The 14,930-nt window shown below is 38.3% G+C and overlaps 1 protein-coding gene across 17 annotated transcripts in view; it reads right to left on the bottom strand.

Annotated features, from left to right (window-relative positions):
* LOC307185908 (uncharacterized protein) overlaps window positions 1-14,930 on the bottom strand; it is a 390,038-nt gene that overhangs the window by 269,907 nt on the left and 105,201 nt on the right. The gene's annotated exons all lie outside the window — the stretch shown is intronic.

Below are 14,930 nucleotides of genomic sequence, written 5' to 3'. Positions count from 1 at the left end.
CTGCAAAGTCACATAACAATGCACATGGATACATGGAGAAGGGAAGAATTAGGGCCATTAATGTGTCCTACCAAAGACTTGTGTATGGGTACTGAAAGAAAAAATTCTTTTTCCACACTCTACTCCCAATACTTCTGACACCAGATGTCTGGGGGATTTTCCCATTCCAAGCAATTCTCTGACACGAGCTGGATGTCCTATAATTTAATTCAATTCTGACCCTACCTGGAGACAGTGTCAGACCCCAAAGGGTAAGGGCTAAGTCCCACAAGACTGTCCCCTCATTTCAGAACTAGTCGCAAGTACAGGTTGTCACCTGGGCTTATGACCCACTAGCTACAAATTAGGGGTTCTCACAACCCCCTCCTCAGGTTTCATAACTCTCAGGTTTCATAATTCACTAGAATGGCTCACAGAACTCAGGAAAATTGTTTACTTACTAGATTCCTGATTTGCTGTAAAAGGATATATAGAAGGGTTCCTTTTTCTCCATACCCTCTCCGGCATTTATTATTTGTAGACTTCTTAATGATGGCCATTCTGACTGGTGTGAGATGTACCTCATTGTATTTTGATTTGCACTTCTCTAATAATAAGCAATATTGAGCATCTTTTCATGTGCCTGTTGGCCATCTGGATGTCTTCTTCGGAGAAATATCTCTTTAGGTCTTCTGCCCATTTTCTGATTTGGTTGTTTGTTTTTTGATATGAAGCTGTATGAGCTATTTGTATATTTTGGAAACTAATCCCTAGCATCATTTGCAAATATTTTCTCCCATTCCATAGGTTCATTTTGCTTATGGTTTCCTTTGCTGTGCAAAAGCTTTTAAGTTTAATTGGGTCCCATTTGTTTATTTTTGTTTTCATTTCCATCACTCTAAGAGACGGACCCAAAATAACATTGCTGCGATTTATGTCAAGGAGTGTTCTGCCTATGTTTTCCTCTAGGAGTTTTGTAGTGTCTGGTCTTACATTTAGATCTTTAATCTATTTTGAGCTTATTTTTGTATATGATATTACAGAATGTTCTAATTTTATTCTTTTCCATGTAGCTGTCCAGTTTTCCCAGCACTACTTATTGAAGAGATTGTCTTTTCTCTATTGTATATTCTTGCCTCCTTTGTTGTAGATTAATTGACCATAATTGGATGGGTTTATTTCTGGGCTTTCTATCCTGTTCCATTGATCTATATGTCTGGTTTTTTGCCAGTACCATACTATTTTGATTACTGTAGCTTTGTACTACAGTCTGAAGTCAGGGAGCCTGATTTTTCCAGCTTCGTTTTTCTTTCTCAAGATTGCTCTGACTATTCAGGGTCTTTTGTGTTTCCATACAGATTTTAAAATTATTTGCCTTGGTTCTGTGAAAAATGCCATTGGTAATTTGGGGGATTGCACTGAATCTGTAGATTAGCTTGGGGGGTATTGTCATTTTGACAATATTGATTGTTCCAATCAAAGAACACAGAGTATCTTTCCAACTGTTTGCATCATCTTCAATTTCTTTCTTATACTTTTTCAGAGTACAGGTTCTTTGCATCCTTAGTAGGTTTATTCCTAGGTATTTTATTCTTTTTGATGCAATGATAAATGGAATTTTTTCCTTAATTTCTCTTTCTGATATTTCATTGGCAGGAACCCTCCTATACTGTTGGTGGGACTGTAGATTGGAACAGCCACTTTGGAGAACAGTATGGAGGTTCCCTAAAAAATTAAAAATAGAGTTACCATATGATCCTGCAATCCCACTCACGGGCATATATCCAAAGAAAACTATAATTCAAAAAGATACATGCACCCCAATATTCATAGCAGCACTATTTACAATAGCTAAGACATGGAAGCAAACTAAATATTCACAGACAGATGAACATATAAAGAAGATGTGGTGTGTGTGTGTATACATACACACATACACACATACACACATACACACACACACACACACACACAATGGAATATTACTCAGCCATAAAAAGAATGAAATAATGCCATTTGCAGCAACATGGATAGACCTAGAAATTATCATGCTAAGTGAAGTAAGTTAGACAGAGAAAGACAAATACTGTATGATATCACTTATATGTGGAATCTAAAACAATGATACAAATGAACTTATTTACAAAACAGAAATAGACTCAACAGACATAGGAAACAAACTTACAGTTACCAAAGGGGATGGAGGGGGGTGGGCGGAAAAATAAATTAGGAGTTTGGGATTAACATATACACACTACTATATATAAAATAGATAAACAACAAGGACCTGCTGTGTAGCACAGGGAACTATATTCAATATCTTGTAATAACCTATAATGGAAAAGAATCTGAGAAAGAATATATATATATATATATATATATATATATATGAATGAATCACTTTGCTGTATACCTGAAACTAACATAACATTGTATATTAACTACACTTCAATTAAAAACAGCTAAAAGAAAAAAAAAGGATATGTAGACGAGTAGCACAAGGTATGGGGAAAGTGGCACAGAGCCTCCATGCCCTCTCCTAGTGCAACACTCTCCCAGCACCAACAGCTCTCTGAACCCCATACTTCAGAGATTTTTATAGAGGCTTCATTATATAGTCATGATTGATTAAATAATTCGTCATTTTGTGATTAAATCAACCTCTAGCCTCCTTCCCCTCCCCTGAGGTTAAGGGGTGGGGTTGAAAGTTCCAACTCTCCAATCACAGGGTTGGTTCCCCTAGCAACCAGCCCCTATCCTTAAGGGCTTTTCAAAAATCACCTCATTAATATAAACTCAGGTGTGGCTGAAAGGGACTTGTTATGAACAAAAAAGGACTATTGCTCTTACAGGAAATTCCATGAGTTTTAGAAGCTCTGTACCAGGAACCAAGAGGAAAACCAAACGTCTATTATTATAAATCACAATATCACAAGTATACACACAAATCCTCATACATACAAAAACACTCCTATTCTGTAGTCTCCTGCTCATCTGTTGCCTCTCCTTAAGATGTCCTTCCTAAACATCTCCTGACTCAGATATAGTTGCAGCCACATTATAGTGGTAAAAGTAGAGACTAGGAGTCAGCCAACATTATTCATATTCTGGATAAGTCACTAATCAACTATGTAACCAGTGAGAGCTCTGAAAATAATCTCTTCAAGTTTCTTTCCAACTCCTGATTCTCAGTTCTGTGTTTAGACTAACTTCCCATCATTCCATTCTAGGTTCCCACAATCATTAGACATCATCTTCATTCATTTGTTCAGCAAACATCTACTGGTATCTTTTGTATATTAGGACCTATTCCAGGAACTAGGAATTCAGAGAAATATTAAGCCAATCCTCATCTTCCAGGAATCACAATCTAGTGCATAGAACAGACAACTAAAGCAACAATGCCAATGACAATTTGTAGTGTAAGTGCCTAACAATTAGCTTTTTTGATTGTAATGTAAGTGCCAAACATTAAGCTTTTGATTGCCGAGGCATCCACTTCAAAGACATTCATCTCTAATAAACACATTGAGAGCTACACAGCTAGATAGAGAACCAGGCCACCCCATCCATGAAGTTCCCCTTTTGGAAACCCTGGATGACTTAGGTAACTGACCACTCGAGTGACCCTGCTTTTTTTTCCCTTCCTGCACTTTAATTCTCATGTCTATGTTTTAAATTCAACAATTAACAGTGAACCTGCAAAAATGTAGGCACCCCACACTTGATCCCACAAAAAAGCAGAGCCCCAGGTCTGCTCTCTCCCTCTCCTTCTCCCTTTCCCTCTCTCTCTTTCTCTCTCTCTACCTGTGACCTCCCTGTTTGATCTTGGGCATGCCCTGTACCCTCCAGGTCCTATGAGTAATAAACTTTGTTTTTTAAGCTCCCTGATGGTTATTGCTAAGGTGTATCTGTTATCGAGTCCAACCTCACTTTGCTTGCCGCACAACAGGCCAATAAATCGGGAGACAAGGTGCTGAGGCAAGGAATAGCAACTTTATTCGGAAAGTTGGCAGACTGAGAAGATGGTAGAGTAGGGTCCTCAAAGAACCATCTTATCAGGGTCTGGATGCCAGTTTCTTTTATAGACAGGGAGGAGGAGGACGTGAGGAAGTAAAGCAAAAAGGCCATTTATCTGGCAAAACAGGAGAGGATGTGTTAATTTCTCCTTTTCTTCAGCCATTCACAGGTGGGCAGGGTCAGAATGTCTCTCTGTGAGCTGAACAAAGGCCTTTTAGTTTAATAGTCAGGCAGAGGGGCAGGGTTCCCTGTGGCAGGATGCTTACAGCTATAGACTGATTATAATAACAAAAGCAACGAAAAGCAAAGGTTACAGTAAAAGAAACAGATCCAATATGGAGTCAGAATTGCCTCTTCCCTGTTACACATCTTGCAATCATAATAAAAACCACAGGGGACAATCCAGCCACAACATAGGCTCTGGTCTGGGAAATGTCTGTGAGAGCTCACCCCAAGTAGTAGTAGTAACCAGGTGAGTGCTTCAGGCATTCCTAGCTGACAACGTCACCAGCAGTAGGCTGAGACTGACACAAAACACAAGTACTTTGATAAAAGTTCTGACAGCTAAGCCTGAAGGAAGGGCAGTTCAACCAAATGGTCTGCTTCCTGTTATACTACATACTGGTGGAAGATGCTAGGTGATTTATACAACTGATATAAAAATTTCAAGTAATCTATCTTGGCTATCTCCAGGATTGGACTGACCCAATTTCTACCACAAAGATACCAAAAGGGTTGGGAGCATGTTTTAACTAGGAAAAGGTAGAATTTGAGCATTTCTGCTTATATTTCACTGGTGAGAACTTGGTCACATGGCCACGCTAGCTATAAGAAAGGCTAGGAAATGAGTTATCTATCTAGTTGCCTATGTGTCTAGATAAGTCTGGGGGCATGGAGTTCAATGCTAAAAAGTAGAAGAAATGGAGGTGAAATATTGAGTACAGCTGTGAAGTTTGTGTCACAAAAAGCTACCCTTAACTTCCCTGGAACCCAAATTTCTTCTATCTTGTGGCTCTGCTTTTGTCATCACATGACTTCCATCTCATCACTCAATAAGACTAAAGAGTCCCCTGCCATTATGGCCACTTTGCAGCCAACAGGAAATGGGAAAAGTGGGATGGTACATGCCTTCCTTTTAAGGGCATGCCCTAAAAGTTGCAAATAACACTTTATCTTATATCATACCTGAACCTAGCTGCAAGAGAGGCTGGAAAATGGACTCTATTAATTGGCTGGTCATGGGCCCAATGGTAAAATTTCTATAACAAGGAAGAAAATGAATAGGTATTGGAAGACAATTCAATTTCTGCCAAGAAACCAAGAATAAACCATAATTGGGTGCCTGGGGGAAAAAACCTAGGTGAGCTTAACAGGCTATTTTCACTCAAGAGTCAAAAGCAAGTGGTTAAGCCTCATCATATATGTGCGTGTCTGATTAAAAGTGTGTGTGTAGGCACAAAAACTGTAACAAAGGCATGTTCATGGGCTACTCCACTCCCTCTTCAGGTGCAAGAGTTGCTTGAAATTGCCTGCCTAGCTCTCCTCCTCACTTCTTTTAGAAAGGAAAGACTCTTTTCTGCTGAAAGGAAACCTAAGCTGATCTTCCAAATAAAATGCTGAGTGGGAGTTAGAAGGGAAGAATATATAATAAAGCTAATCAGTCTGGACCTGATTAATAGGAAGAAATATTTCGGGAATTGAAGAATGAGTTGAATGAGCCTATGGAGATGAGAGAAGAGCAGAGAAGAAAGAGGATTCTAATGAATTCTAACAAAACTGTATTATTAGTTTTTCTATTAATACATAACTAACTGATAACCCTAGAGACTTAAAACAACACAAATTTGTTATCTCACAGTTTCCTTGGATCAAAAGTCCAGGCACAACTTAACTGGACTTCTGTTCAGCATCTCACAAAGCTGCAGTCAAGGTGTCAGCTGTGCTGCAGTACTCATTTGGAGCATGGGGTTCTTTACCAAGCACATTCCCTCATTCAGTGTTGCCTGAATTCAATTCCTTATGGTTATGGGACTGAAAGAGGCCATATTTTCTTGCTAGCTATTGGTGGCTGGGGACCACACTCAGTGTCTAGAAGTTGTACATAGTTCTTGCCTTGTCTTATGTTGTCAGTTCACAACATAGGTAAATTTGCTTTCTTCCAGGCCACCACTTCTTCTAAAAGTTCATCTGATTAGGTCATTCCCATCCAGGATAATCCCCTTTGATTAACTCAAAGTCAACTGATTAGTAACCTAATATTCACTGGTCTCATCTACACTCAAAGGGAAAGGGATTACATAAAACATGTAAACCAGAGCGTGGGAATCTCAGGAGCCATCTTAAAATACTGCCTACGGCACTGTATGTCTGAATCCTTTTAACATTTTTTAGAAATGAGAGTAAAGCATGGAACTCTTTTTTTACTTAAGTTGGTTTGTCAAATTATGTTTTATTAACACTGCTAGAAAACGATACATTGGGTCTCAGGATTTAGAAAGAGAGAAATTTCATGGACATTAGGTCTTGAACCATGGGAAAGGATGAATAACTTGTGACAGTCTTTGTGTCTCTGAAAACCTATTTTCAGATATTGTAATATTAGACTCTTCTGAATATATCCTCTCAAATAAATACAGTCCACTATAGGGGAAATATAAATATTTGCATTTAGAAAATGACTGAACATTTTTTATATGTATCAGAATTGCCTATGTAGAGCCAAAAATAGAAGGATATTTGTCCTTATGAGAGGAAATATTTTATATTTTTTATATACTGCTTACTATACAACAATGGGTGGTAACTAAGTTTATTTGTGCTCCAAAGATTTCTTAAAATGATTTGGAAATTAACTCTAAGAAAATCTGAAAGAGCCATTGTAAAAATGGTGGGTGTTTAAAGGTATATTATTAAATAAACCTTTATAAATTCAGTATTTTAAAAAACCTAAAATGTATTAATGGCCTATTTTTTGTATTTTGATATATTTTACTTCATTTAATATTCACAATGATTTTTCAACATTTCCTTTACTTTCTCCATTTTCACACTCAGGGTAGATGACTTCAAGACCACACAGCTGGTCAGGAGCACACTTGGGAAGGAAACAAACTAGAACATTTCAACTCCATAGTCCTTACATTTTCTGGCTATGCCACAGTGGTTTCTCAGTCATTTATCCACCTATTCATTCATTCAGCAAATATTTCTTTCGTGCTTGTTATGTTTCAATAACAGCCATAAACTCTCGGTAATAGTGGTAAACAAATAGATCTAAGTTTTGCCTTCATGGAGCTGCTAATCTGGTGTATTCAGAAATTCAGCTTGAATTTTTCATCCTCCGTCCAGCCTCCCCTCATCCATATAAAAACAACTAATTCTCCCACTGTGTGTCCACAGCACATTAAACTTAGTACTTTGAGAGTACACAGCATATTGTATCATGATTTACTGTATCCCAGACAGTAAGCCAAGCAAGATGCCTTCCAGGCTCCCTTCCCAGGATGGCTGCCACACTAATAGGGCACACATCTGCCACTAACCAGAGGATACAAAGGAAAGCAAGGGAAGGAACACACAACCTGAGTTGACTGTCAATTTTAAAGAAGGAAAGGGAAGCCATACCATACTAAATGAGATTGCTAAGCAGGAAACTCAAATAATATGGAAGCTTATGAGTTTAAAACACATTTTAACTGCTGGAAAGAAATTGAGTCACTGCAAGTTGCCATCATCTCCTTTCTTGAAGCAATAACTTTTATTCCACCAGAATGGCACCTTCAATAAACATTCTTTCAACATATTATTTTGCTGGTTTACTGTCTTGTCACTAGAGTTTAACATTCTTCTCCATACCTCAAGAGCTTCTCCAGAGAGTAATATATGAAAGCAGTGGGTTACCTATGAAATCCTAGTATTGTTAATCTAAATCCCCATGTATTCTCTTGTTTCTCTGACTCTGAATTATATTAGCTCTGAAAATTCGGTGTGATGCCATACTCAAACAGTTACAGTTAAGAAAATCTTTGTCACCAAAAATTAATAAATATGGTATTACAACATAATGTAATATAACATAAAGAGTTTCAGTAAGAAAAAATATGCTAACAGAAGATGTCATTATTTCTAAAACTAAAAGACATCTATGGTGATTTGTCCCTGGGGGAAAGACTGACTTTTGGATGATTGAATTTGGTATTAAAATAAGAAGTTATTAACAACTAGGTACATACCCCTCCACTTATAAGCTCTGGGACTCTGGGAAATCACTTAACTTTTTACAGATTCAGTTCTCTTACCCATGGAATGGAGAAAAGTCAAAATCTACCAAGTAGAGCTACTGCGAGGGTTAAATGAACAATGCATATCAAGTACGTAGTTCAGTACCTGACATAAGTAACCTCTCAACAAATGTTAGCTATTTTTATTTAACGTATACATGCTAAGCATTAGTGTCTTTCTGTATGGAGCAACTAGACTCTTGAGAAAGACTCAGATACAAAATTAGGAAAAAGTCCACCCAAGCTCTTTCCTAAAGAACAATAAAATTTCCAGCTGCTGGAGGAAAATATTGCATATAATCCTGCTCAAGTCTTTTATTAGATTCTTGCTTGACTACTGGGGCCTCTTCTGAGTTTGGCATTTAGAATACTCACTAAATGTATTCTGTACAGAACTCAGCAACATGCCATTCTCTATGGCTACATGTTATCAGCATCTATTATCTATAATTTTCTTTTTCTATCTTCCTAAAAGAGTTCTCATCGGTTATGGTTACTAGCTGGGCCTTCTCTTTCTCAATAATTACTTCTTTAACAAAATATTTTTATTTTGCTCACAAATTATTCTCCCTATGTGCAGTCGGAATTCTTACAACTATTGACACTCTTCTTGCCCTAATCCAGGCCGGCCACCCAGTCCGACCACTAATCATTTTATTAGGCCCATGGTTTCAAGGAAATCCTTCTTTCCTGCACTGTATATGGACTTAGAGTATGAGTGATAAACAAGGCATGAGGAAAACATTTAAAAAGCAGAAGAAAATAACAAAACTTCTGTTAAGTGAATTAATGTCATAAATATTAGGTAAACATATTTTTTAGAGATTATTCCAGGTGCAGACCAGAAACAGAATTTTGACAAGTATTTATCAATCTCCAGCTTTATGACAAGCACTCAAATAAATGCTGAGGGCCCAAATGTAAATAAGAGGAATGTGGTCTCTGCCCCCACAGAGCTTAAAGTCCAGGGAATGAGCAGAAAAGACAAATGCCAAACAATAATTATAGTATAATAAAGGGTGAAGGCAGGGGTGAGGTAAGTACCAGGAGTTATAAGAGTGAGGCAGAGAAAGTCATCTATACGAAAAATTTATTATGACTTGTGTCCCCCCAAAATTCATATTGAAGCCCTAACCCCCAATGGGATGGTGTTTGGAGGTGGAGTCTTTGGGAGATAATCAGGTTTACATGAGGTCATGAGAGTGGAGCCCCCAAGATCAGATTAGTGTCTGTACAAGAAGAGGAATAGACCAAAGCTCACTTTCTCTTCAGCATATGAGGATACAATGAGAAGGTGGCTGTCTGCAAGCCAGGAAGAGGGCCCTCACCAAGCCAAACTTGCCAGCACCTTGATATTGAACTTCCCAGCCTCCAGAACTGAGAGAAATAAATGTCTGTTGTTTAATACACCCAGTCTGTGGTATTTTTGTTTTAGCAGCCAGAGCTGACTAAAACCACTCCCATCCACTGTGTAAGGCAGTGCTACTCAAAGTGTGGGCCATGACCTAGTGCCCATCTGCAAACTATTTGTTAGTGGTCCATGATGAGACAAAAATTGGGAGTTTAAGTGTTTGGAAACTTACAGAATTTTATTAAAGGAATTTTATGTCTGCTAAATTTTAATAACAAAAAGATCTTATACTATATATGTTTTCAATTCATTTTTCAATATAATACGTTTTACTATACTTTATAAAACATTGGTCTGTGATGGGCTGTAAATAAAAGTACCAGCTCTTCACCACAGATGACTTAAGAAACCACACGCAGCAGATTACATGTTCCATTCCCCTCTTATGTCTAAGTAGAGTCTTGGGACAAAGCCCGCCCAATGGTGAGGAGAAGGGATGTGCACCACCTCTGCACCAACATTGGAATGAGGTATTGTGCCTTCTCCACACTCTCTTCCTTCTTTCATCAGCTTCACACAGATGATGTCGAAGTCTGAGGGACAGTAGAGTCATAAAGTAAGAGGAGTCTAATTCCTAAATCATCACGGATAGGAAAGCTGCTCACTGACCAAAACCATCTACATTATGTGAGTATTATGGGTTGAATAACTCCCAATATCTCAGAATGCGGCCTTATTTGGGGATAGGGTCTTTACAGAGGTAATCAATTTAAAATGAGGTCATTATAGTGGGTCCTAATCCAATATGACTGGTGTCCTTAAAAAAGGGAGAAATTTGGTCACAGAGACAGACACACACAGAGGAAAGACAATGTGAAGACACACAGGAAGAAAACAGCCATGTAGCTGGAGTGATGCATCTACCAAGTCAAGGATGACCAGCAAATACCAGAGGCTAGAAAACACTAAGAAAGAATTCTCCCTTAAATCCATCAGAGAGAATATCTGACACCTTGATTTCAGACTTCTAGGCTCCAGACTTGTGAGACAATAATTTTCTGTTGTTTTAAGCCATCCTGCTTCTGGTACTTTGTTTCATCAGTCCTAGGAAGTTAATATAATGAATAACAAATAAGCTGCGTAAAACCACTGAAATTAGGAAGTTAAATTAGTTAGCATCACCCTAACTAATGCAGAGAATGTACTGTGAGGAAGTCCAATGTAGACTACATGGTCAAGGACATTATCTCTGCAGTAGAGGCATTTAACAGAGATCTGAGAAATGAGTAGGAATCAGCTAGCAAAAGGAGAGAGAGCGTGCTGGGACAGGGAAAAGGGCTGATCACATCAAAAAAGCAGAAGGAATAGCATCTAAGACAGAGCTGAGACAAGAAGAGAATATGGTGGGTCCAGAAACTAAAAAAAGTCCAGTGTATCTAGAGCATGGAGAGTGGGATGATTGAGGTAGGTGGGTAAGTAGGTAGGCAGCTAGACAGAGATCAGAGCCTCTAGGTGAGAACTTGAGCCAAAGGGGCATTTGTCAGTAGCCTTAGGGAAGACAATACGGTTCATAGACAGTCATGGAAAAGGGGAATTGTTTATTAGTTCTGATCCAGTCAAGAAGTTGCTTCACACACAAAAAAAGTCAGGATTGATTAACAGCCCCCTTCCCGCCCCCGCCCCCCAGTGCCCAAGTCTAGAGGGACCTGGAGGAGAGAAGAGAGATGCTGCTGAAAACACAGAACCATACAACAGCAGCCCTGAGCAGCTGATGTTTTGAAAAGAACATTGAAGAAAAGCAATAAAAAAACTGTGGTTAGAAATTGTCTTAGTTTGTTCAGGCTGCTATAACAAAATACCAGAGACTGAGAGACTTACAAACAACAGAAATTCATTTCTCACAATCTGGAGGCTGGAAGTCCAAGATCAAGATGCCAGCATGGTCGGATTCTGGTAAGAACCTTCTTAGTAGTCTGCAGACTTCTCATTGTATCCTCACACCATGGAAAGAGGGTGAGACAGCTCTTTGGGGTCCCTTTTATAAGAGCACTAACCCCATTCAGGAGGGCTCTGCCCTCATGTTCTAATCACCTCCCAAAGACCATTTCCTAAAACAATTACCTTGGAGGTTAGAATTTCAATACACAGATTTTGGGGTAACAGAAACATTCAGACCATAGCAGAACTTAAACACCAAAAAACTGAAGAAACAGAAATTGAGAAGTCCCACAATCTGCTGTTTGCAAGCTACAGAACCAGGAAAACCAGTGGTATAATTCCGTCCAATTCAGAAGAGAACCAGGGGAGCCAATAGCATAAGTCCTGGAGTCCCTAAGCCCAAGAACCAGGAGCTCTATTGCCTGAGGGTAGGAGAAGATAAGACTTCCCAGCTCAAGAAGAGAGAGACGTCACCCCTTCTCACCTTTCTGTTCCATTCAGGCCCCCAACAGATTGGATGATGCCCACCCACATTTGTGAGGGTAGATCTTCCTGTCTTCTGAATCAAATGCTGATCTCTTCAGGAAACATCCTACCGACACACTCAGATATGATATTTTACCAGCTATCTGGGAATCCTTTAGCCCAGTCAAGTTGACACATAACATTACCCATCATATCCAGTGAAGCAGCTTTTCCATGACCAACTGCTATGGGATGTGGATCAATGGAGACTAAAGGAAGGGAGAATCCCAGTCAGCCCACAACAGGGACCTTTCTCTTGGCAATGCAAGACCAAGGGCTGCACTAGCTCTCAGTGAGAAGAGACAGGAAGTTCTACCTAGTTATTATTTATAATGTACTTAAAATGTAATTATGATTAGGTCTTACATGTATAGTTAATAAACCGTACATAGTTCTCATTTGCTAGTGTGGATTCACTAGCAACCCTTTAATTATCTTCATAAGGTTTCTAGTGAAAGAACCTCCTCAGAGAGTGTTAATTAAAACAATAAAAATAGTAATAACAATAACCAAATGATGTTGACTCCATTAACAATTGCATTCAAAATTTTGAAGTCCAGTGTGGGTAAAACAGATCAGTAATTCTGCCTAATCCACTTATAAAAATGGTATAAAAGGCTCCAAAATATATTCCTGTCTGGATGTACTACACACTACAATAGAACAGTTCTATTGTATTAATGCTCACCCTTAGCACAGAGTCCACTTTTCACTATTTTATGGCTTATTTTCATGCCTGTTGTTTTTTTCCCCCCACCAATGAGTTAAGTTTTCAAAACCAATATCCCAAAGACCAACCCTCACGTAAAGGAATTAGTCATTATTTTCACGCATAAAGAACAAAGTTTCCTTTCCCCCTGACTGTTGGCATAACACTTTCCCCCACACTCCCACCTCAAAATGCTCACGCCAAAAATGTTGATCTCACAAATGAGAGACATTTGCTATAATAAGTGAAACAAACAGAAGAGGCTATTGTGTTTTGAAATTTGGGAATCTGGAACTTTTAAATTCTGCCTCAGAAAATCAGCCAAAGCTGAAGCAAGCTGTGCGTTTGAATTCCTTGGATGGAGACCACCTGTTCTCGGTGAACTCCAACTGATGAATCTGTTCCCGTGAAACTTCTTTTATTGTGCCTTTGTCATGTACACACACCCTGGGAATTTCACAGATGTTTGTGGAATAAAGGAAGAAAGGTAGGGAGGGAAGAAAGGAGAAAAGAAGGGTAGAAAGAAGGGAAGACGGCCAGCAAGAAGGAGGCAGGAAAGGAAAATGAAAAGATGTACATATAAGGAAAAGAGTGCATGCTGAGCTAGAACACTGCTGCTGAACCTTCTGTTTCTGTCTGATAGCAGGGAGATCACTTTGAAGCATCAAGGTCATGATTGCAGAGAAGGTAGTCAACAAAAAAGGCAAACTTTTCTTCCCTTTTAATGTCACTCCAATGTCAAACAACACAGCAATCTCTAAATTTCACTTGGACATGGGTACTAGGTAATAAAAGCAGCCTGCAGTTCTTAGGAGAGAGAAATAAACTCATCTGTGTCCTAGAGTGTGCCTCAACTTCTCCTCTACTTGGGTGTTGCTTCCCCAAATCTCCACCCACGTGCCTCCTTGCCATTTAGGTTTTAGATCAAAGGTAATCCCCTTGATGAGGACTTCCCTTTACCCACTAGTAAAATAAATAGCCCCTCTATCTGATTGTCATTGTAGCACTCATCACTAGCTAATATTTTCATTTGTTTAGCGTCTATCTACCACTGCTAGAATGTAAGCCTCGTGAGAACAAGGATTGTACTCCTACAGTCTCGTTTTCTGCTGTATCCCCAGTACCTAGAAGAATGCTAAAAACAAAGAAGGCTTACATAAATGCTTGTTGAAGTAATCAATTCCTGTTACTTTCTTTTTTTTTGAAAAGGAGGATGAAAATATCTGTGGCTTATGACATAGATTCCCACCATCTTTTCTAAAATTGGTTCAGAACCACTTTGGAGTAAAAAATTAGTCTTTGTAATGTATTAATTTCTAGATTATCAGTTTTCTTTTCCCACAGATCACTCATCCCTGTTAAATTTCTAAAAGGCTGAACAGTGCCTTTATTTAATAACTTAAATTGTTTATGGTACTTTATTGATTCTTTAAATAAGTGAAGAATGTGTATGCATGTATACTTTTATTAAAAACAAGTTTATTTCACAAATTTAAGCCTTCAAAACAGAATTTTGATAATCCAGGCAGGTTTTTCAGAGTAATTCAATCAATATCAGAAGTATTTCAGCACATATAGACAAAAAAAAAAAAAAAAAGATGTTTACCAAATAGGTAAACGCCCCATTGGGTAAGAAGTTCTGTGTGTTATAAACTTAGATTTGAAAATTCTCAGAAATCCATGAATTATACAGATTTTATGCAACTGTTTTTTCTATCATTCAATAGTTTCCATAGCAACTTTGGCATTAGATTGTGTATATGCTACCTTGAAGACACAAAGCGTCATTCTCCCTAATCTATTTAAAGTGAAGTACTATGTTATTTCTCAGTGTTATGTTCTGTCTGTTTAGAGAAAAAAATATACTGCCATCCTACACAATGCTGTTGCATTAGTTTCATGTTGTTTGGCTTAATGTAGTTTTGATTTCTGCTAAAGATTTCAAGTTGTTAAAAAGAAATAGGGCAAGATAACAATAAAATTAAGATATTTTCCTTTCTGGTGAGAAGGAAATTTTTAAAAGAGTGGGAGAAGTAAGAATATGGGAGACAAATTTTAAAATTGTATTCTTAAGATTGCAATGGATTAAAAATGAGGATATGCATTTGCAAGAACAGAAGCCCAAGTC

The sequence above is a fragment of the Stenella coeruleoalba genome (assembly GCF_951394435.1).
Source record: "Stenella coeruleoalba genome assembly, chromosome: 4".
In the NCBI taxonomy this organism is placed as follows: domain Eukaryota; kingdom Metazoa; phylum Chordata; class Mammalia; order Artiodactyla; family Delphinidae; genus Stenella; species Stenella coeruleoalba.
Note: the sequence above shows the minus strand (reverse complement) of the source record. Positions and strands in the feature narration are given on the sequence as shown.